Raw genomic sequence first — 8,148 nt, 5'->3', positions numbered from 1 at the left:
TCCTCATTGTCCATCTCAACACACATTACTTTTACATTGTTGTGTATTCTTTACGTCTCGTTCTACCATTACTATTCATATATTTGTCACTCTTAGATCTTTTCCCCTTTAGTATAGTCCTTAGCTATATTTTTTGTTCTTGTCATTTTATGTTTCTTGTCATTTTTTTTCTATTTTTTTACACACCAATTCTATTTATTATTTTACTTACATTTATTAAATGAAATGTTTTTATATAAAACTACATAAATTAAGAGATATATCACGAATATTTTTCAAAAAATAAAGATCTTCAATCTATGTGGTTTTACTGACAAAATATATTTACAACATGTTTTAATGATTTTAAACGCACATAATCTCAATCATGTAAAACGTCGCATATTAATGTGACTAATATCAAAATCAAAATCAAAATAATTATAGTTTATGAAGTTTTTTATAGTATAATAAGTACATGATTAGCAAGTAGATGCAACAACATCTACTATTACAATAAATAAACATATTAATTTTTATGATACAAAAGAGATATATATTATTGTTTCCACATATATATAAAATAAAGTTACATAGTGAGTTTAAAAAAGGAACTCAATGTAATTTCGGTATTGATAGATATTTTTTTTTTCACCTGGCTAAAGGTTTTTTTTTAAAGAGAATCAAAGGCCTGTAAAATCTGTTTAAGACAGACCTCGAGATCTTAATGTTGGCTAACGTGTCTTACAAAAGAAAGTCTTGTAGCTAATTACCCGAATTTGGCAGAACTTACTTACGTGTACATAAGCAAGCAACAATCCAAAAAATGAGTTCACAAGATCAACTAGCAAACCAGAAACTTAAGTAGGAAGACAAGGGAAGTCCTAAATTACACAACAAAAGAGACATAGCAACCCTGCTCCGTTTCTGTTCTAACCGATAAACCATTATATACTAATAGCTTCTTCTTCTTAAGATGCTTCAGCAATGACAGAGCCTATCTCACGCATAAAGTCAGTCTTGTGCAGCACCAGTTCCATTTCTTTGGCCTGCAACAACTTCCACTTCTCTTCCATCCTCTTCTTCGTCTCCACTGTCACCATGCTCCATTTCTGTTTCACAAACTGTTCACTCACACCTAAACCTGCAATAGATCCTACAAGAAACGAGTCTTCAAACCAGTCATCTGCTCTCACACCATGAGACTTGGAAGCTCCTCCTCCATTAATCAAACCTTCCTTATCCTTTTCGCCACCACTAACCAAGACCTCCCTATCTTCTTCTACTTTGTCACCATTAGCAGATTCAGGAGCCACAACTTCTTCTTCTTCTTCTTTACCAAGCTTCTTCGCACTCGAATTAGATTCGAGAGCCAATCCCCAAATACACGTGGCCAATTTCAAACAGTCAATATCATGAGCTTTAGTCAAGGACTCAGCACCGTGCTTGGCTTTCCCCATATACTTCCTCTTCAAAGACCTAATCTTATCCACGAACTGGATCTTACTAGCCTCGAAGCTAATCGACTTGCTGGCGAGTTCGTAAAACCTATCCATGTCCTCGTACGGACTCTTCCCCGAATCAGCTTTGAAATCGATCATACCTTGAAGCAAAGAGACCTCATCTTCCTCGCTCCACAGCCTCTGAAACGACGACGGTTTTCTTCGCCTCCTCTGCAATTCTGGCCCGTTTTGCACTGACGGAGGTCGTTTCGATCGGCCGCTTCTTCACCGCCTTGGGTTTGGTGACGGCGATCGGCTTCTCAGATTTGGATCTCTTCGCGGACGGATGGGATGGCGACTGGATTCATGAGATGGTCAGAGGAAGAATCGTCGGAGATCTGTTCTTTTTCATCGTCTCCGGACAAGGCCTCGACTTGATCGTCGTCGGTTGAAGATGCCGTCGGTGGATCTTCCAAAGGGGTGAGCTTCTTCTTCGTCATTCGGAGATTCCGAGGAAAGCTTTAGTGTTTACGGTATTGATAGATGTATAAAAATATATAGTTGCACTGTCCCATCAAAAGATATAATATACAAATATTGATAAAAATATAAAAACTAGAAGTGAAATCTCTACTAATAAAAGGGAGCTTTTGAGGCTCCATAGGGCGTCCACATCAGCGAAAAAATTTCTCCCGAAAGATGACACGTGGCATAAAAAATATAGTTTTACATTTTAATATTACTAATTTTCGAAAATTGTAAAAAATATGTAAACATACAACATAAAAAAATGGAAAAAACTACATTAAACATATCTCTACAAATAAAATGGAGCTTTTGAAGCTCCATAGGGCGTCCACATCAGTGAAAAAGTTTCTCCCAAAAGATGACACGTGGCATAAAATATAGTTTTACATTTTATATTATTTACTTTCGAAATTCTTACTAATAAAAGTGACTTTTTGAGGCTCCATAGAGGGTCCACATCAGCAAAAAAAACTTCTCCCGAAAGATGACACGTGATATAAAATAATGTAAAATAAAAGAGAGCTTTTGAGGCTCCATAGGGCGTCCACATCAGCGGAAAAAATTTCTGCCGAAAGATGACACGTGGCAAAATATAGTTTTACATTTTAATATTACTAATTTTCAAAAATTGTAAAAAATATGTAAACATACAACATAAAAAAATGGAAAAAAAAATTAAACTATAACATATCTCTACTAATAAAAGGAGCTTTTGAGGCTCCATAGGGCGTCCACATCAGTGGAAAAAATTTCTCCCGAAAGATGACACGTGCATAAAATATAGTTTTACATTTTAATATTACTTACTTTCGAAATCCTTACTAATAAAAGTGACCTTTTGAGGCTCCATAGAGGGTCCACATCAGCAAAAAAAACTTCTCCCGAAAGATGACACGTGATATAAAATATAGTTTTACATTTTAATATTACTAATCTCTACTAATAAAAGGGAGCTTTTGAGGCTCCATAGGGCGTCCACATCAGCGAAAAAAATTTCTCCCGAAAGATGACACGTGGCATATAAAATATAGTTTTACATTTTAATATTACTAATTTTCGAAAATTGTAAAAAATATGTAAACATACAACATAAAAAATGGAAAAACTACATTAAACATATCTCTACTAATAAAAGGGAGCTTTTGAGGCTCCATAGGGCGTCCACATCAGTGGAAAAAATTTCTCCCGAAAGATGACACGTGGCATAAAATATAGTTTTACATTTTAATATTACTTACTTTCGAAATCCTTACTAATAAAAGTGACCTTTTGAGGCTCCATAGAGGGTCCACATCAGCAAAAAAAACTTCTTCCGAAAGATGACACGTGATATAAAATATAGTTTTACATTTTAATATTACTAATTTTCGAAAATTATAAATAATATGTAAACATACAGCATAAAAAATGGAAAAACTACATTAAACATATGTAAGATTATCATTTTTCACTTGAAAAAAGACGGCTTATCTCCATAATGTAACATTACCGTCTTATAAAAAAAAAAAAACATTATATATAATTTGGAAAATAATAAATATATGTAAACATACAACATAAAAATAGAAATACTACATTAAACATATGTACGATTACCATTTTACATTTTTATTTTTTTAAAAATAATATGTAAACATACAACATAAAAAATGGAAAAACTACATCAAACATATGTAAGATTACTATTTTTCACTAAAAAAAAGACGTCTTATCTCCATAATGTAACATTACTATTTTGTAAAAAAAACATTATATATAATTTTGAAAATAATAAATAATATGTAAACATACAACATAAAATATGAAAATACTATATTAAACATATGTAAGATTACCATTTTACACTAGAAAAAACGGCTTATCTCCATAATGTAACATTATCATTTTATAAAAAAATAAAAAACATAAATATAACTATTTGACTATTTGTCCAAGTTCTTCTATTAAATATTACCGTTTTACATTAAAATGAAAAATACATTGAGACTTAAAATATAAAATATAAAATATAGATATTAAATAAATATAAAGTATAAGAAAGAGAAATAATAAATATATAGAAAAATAAATAATAATTAAATATTATAAATATATTAATATACGAATTATATATACAATAATAAGTAAATGCACAATTTTAAAAATGGAAAGAGTACATTAAATATTAAACATCTATCTTAAAATGTAAAATATAGATATTAAGAAAATAGAAAGTATAAGAAAAATAAATACACAACTTAAAAACAATGGAAAAAGTATATTAAGATTTAAACATCTATCTTAAAATATAAAATATAGATATTACGCAAATAGAAAGTTCAAAAAAAGGAAAATACACAATTTGAAAAAAATGGAAAAATTACATTAGTATTTAAACATCTATCTTAAAATGTAAATCTATCTTAAATTATAAAATTATTAGTAAATAGAAAATATAAGAAATATAAATACACAATAAAAAATATTAAGTAAATATATAATATAAGTAAATCCCCAATTTAAAAAATGGAACATTACATTAAGATTTAAAAATATATCTTAAAATTTAAAATACAGATATTACGTAAATAGAAAGTATAACAAATGGAAATATACAATTTAAAAAAATGGAAAACATACATTAAGATTTAAACATCTATCTTAAAATGTAAAATAGAGACATTAAGTAAATAAAAAATACAAGAAATGGAAATACATAAACATGAAAATAAATAATAAGTGAATAATGTAAATATATAATATATGAATTATATATATAATAATAAGTAAATACACAATTTTAAAAAAAAATGGAAAAAGTTCATGAAGCATTAAACATCTATCTTAAAATGGAAAATATATAATATAAGTAAATACACAATTGAAAAAAATGGAAAATGTACATTAAGATTTAAATATCTATTTTAAAATATAAAATATAGATATTATGTAAATAAAAAATATAAGAAATGGAAAAGTACATTAAGATTTAAACATCTATCTTAAAATGTACATCTATCTTAAAATGGTAGTAAACTATATTAAAATAGAAATACCACATTAAACAAAAAAATAAAAATGTGTAGTTTTACATCAAGAAAGTCTCTATAAAACTCATTATTCCATCAACATCAACCTCACACTATCAAGGAAAACTTCAAAGCACTCGAGCAAAAAAATGGTTCCACCATCAACTCTTGCCGTCCCAAAAACCTTTAATGACCTTGAAAGAGATTTTTTATAACAACGAACTTTTTGTTAGGTGGATTCATTGTTGGAAAACCCGCAACTTCCAAAAGCCAAACTTATTCATGGGAATTGAATTGCTTTTCATAGACTCAAAGGTATTCTTACAATTTTAAATTAATCTAATCCATAATTTTATTGTTAATATTCATAGTAACTCTTTCATGATCAAACCATTACAGTTAATAACCATTCAAGCGTTTATCCCGAAACACTTCCTTTCTCGCCGAATCAGGTATTGATTCATGTTGGTTTAGTATTGTTTTTGGTTTATTAACCGGTTTAGGATGGTCCTATTGTAAATATAATTTAAGTTGGTTTAGCATATATTATGCTTAAAATAACTTAAATTATATAATAGTAATATTATGCTTAAAATACAATTTTAGAGAGTTTTCAAATATAGTTTACAGAACATTATAGGTGATGAATTTAATTTATTAAATTTGTTTATTCCTTAAAACTAAATTTTTTTAAAAACATACTGAGTTATAAATATCAATGATGGATTGGTGAGTATAACATAAGAAAAAAATATAATTATTTGATTTTCAAGATAAGAAATTCAGCTTTTATTCAGTTACTCAATATATAATTTCTTAATTTTTTTTTTAAAATATACATAATTTATATATCTATATATATATATATATTAATCTTCCAAACTTAAACTATTATACTATATATGATAATGTTTTTAAATAAAAAGAATTTCTGATTTAAAAATAAAATAAAACAACAAATGGTATTTTCAAATAATGGATGTAATTTACATTATACTATCATTTAATAAGTATTAGATATGTTTTGATATATCATTATTTTCTATTTCCAGAAAACAATAAATTGTTAAACATCAATATCATCTAGGTTAAGTATACGAACAACACAAATTCAAACATCACAAAAAATATTTACATAAACATTATAATACAATGACTTAATCAGAAATACAATTCAAAAAAACAATATTCAAAAGAATAGTTATATACTTAATATTTAAAAATCAAAGATATTTTTGCTAAAATTGTACTTACCTGGCTAAGGAGATCGACCATCTTTTTACGGATCGATCGATTGTTTAGCATATGGTCGATCCGAAAATACTCTGCAGTTTGATTAAATATCTAAAACATTTATTCCAACACTCAACAGATAATTTTGCTAAATATGATAACTAGATAGCCAACAAATTCCAAAAAAATATTTAAATAGTAAAAAATATGTTAATTTAATGTGTTAAAATTTAAAAATAAATTTTAATTATGACATGCATCTTAACATTTATATAAATATATATCATAACCTAAATATAAATAATTTAACAACTTAAATTGAAAAAAAACATAAAAATCCCGGGCGTAGCCCGGGTTAATCCCTAGTCTCTACTAATAAAAGGGAGCTTTTGAGGCTCCATAGGGCGTCCAAATCAGCGGAAAAAAATTCTCCCAAAATCTGACACGTGGCATAAAATATAGTTTTACATTTTAATATTACTTATTTTCGAAAATTGTAAAAAATATGTAAACATACAGCATAAAAAAATGGAAAAACTACATTAAACATATGTAAGATTACTATTTTTCACTTAAAAAAAGACGGCATCACTACAAGAAAACGTATCTTTACCGAGGAAGTTTAACGAGGAAAAATAATCCTCGTAAAAAAACGTTGATTTTGTGAGGAAAGTACGTTGAGAAAGAAAAGCATCGTTATTTCGTCGTAAGGTAACGACAAAAAATATTCGTCGTAAAGACGATGTAAATTGACGTGGCTTTTACGAGGAAATAGTTTTTCCTCGTAAAAGCCACGTAAATTTCGCGAGTGCTTTACGACGAAATATTTTACGTGTACTTAACGAGGAAATTTTGAATCCACCAACTTGGTAGGTGGCTCACGTTTTTTTTTTGGCCATACAATTAATTTTCGTCGTAATTTCATAGTAAAATTACAACTACCAGATTCGAAATTTTCTCTAAATATGGATGTTGGAACATCATTTTAAACACACCAACAACAAAAAACGTGAAAAAAAAATGGCTGGCTCTGGGACTATTTACGAGTTGCGGAATTGGATGTATATGCATAGAGATGCTAACGGGAGAGTGACGAAAGAATACCTTGCGGGGCTGGAGACATTTATGCACCAAGCAGATTCAACACCGCTCGCCCAAGAAAGTGGTAAGATGTTCTGTCCTTGTCGGAAATGCAACAATTCGAAATTGGCAAACCGTGAAAATGTTTGGAAGCATTTAATAAATAGAGGTTTCACGCCAAATTACTATATCTGGTTTCAACATGGGGAAGGTTATAATTATGATCAGAATGAAGCTAGTAGTAGTAATAGCAATTTTCAGGAAGAACCGGTTAATCATCATTTGCATAATGAACATAGTTACCATCAGGAGGAGATGGTAGATTATGATAGGGTTCATGATATGGTAGCTGATGCATTCGTAGCTCATGATGAAGATGAAGAACCTAATATAGATGCAAAAAAGTTTTACGGAATGTTAAACGCGGCGAATCAACCACTTTACAGTGGTTGTAGAGAAGGTCTCTCTAAATTGTCGTTGGCTGCTAGAATGATGAATATTAAAACTGATCACAATCTACCTGAAAGTTGCATGAACGAATGGGCGGACTTGTTTAAAGAGTATTTGCCGGAAGACAATGTGTCTGCTGATTCTTATTATGAGATTCAGAAATTAGTTTATAGTCTTGGGTTGCCTTCGGAGATGATAGATGTCTGCATCGACAACTGCATGATCTATTGGGGAGATGATGAGAAGCTAGAAGTATGTCGATTCTGCAAGAAGCCACGATTCAAGCCGCAAGGACGGGGACGTAATAGGGTACCGTACCAAAGGATGTGGTACCTACCAATTACAGACAGATTGAAAAGATTGTATCAATCAGAGCAGACTGCTGCAAAGATGAGATGGCATGCCGAGCATACTCAGACGGATGGTGA

The 8,148-nt window shown here is 29.5% G+C and overlaps 1 pseudogene; it reads right to left on the bottom strand.

Annotated features, from left to right (window-relative positions):
* Window positions 1-667: 667 nt before the first annotated feature.
* On the bottom strand, window positions 668-1,985 carry LOC125607294 (annotated as a pseudogene).
* Between the last annotated feature and the right edge of the window lie 6,163 nt (window positions 1,986-8,148).

This window comes from Brassica napus, chromosome A3 (genome assembly GCF_020379485.1).
Source record: "Brassica napus cultivar Da-Ae chromosome A3, Da-Ae, whole genome shotgun sequence".
NCBI classification, from domain to species: Eukaryota; Viridiplantae; Streptophyta; class Magnoliopsida; order Brassicales; family Brassicaceae; genus Brassica; species Brassica napus.
This window is presented reverse-complemented; position numbering and strand designations above follow the sequence as displayed.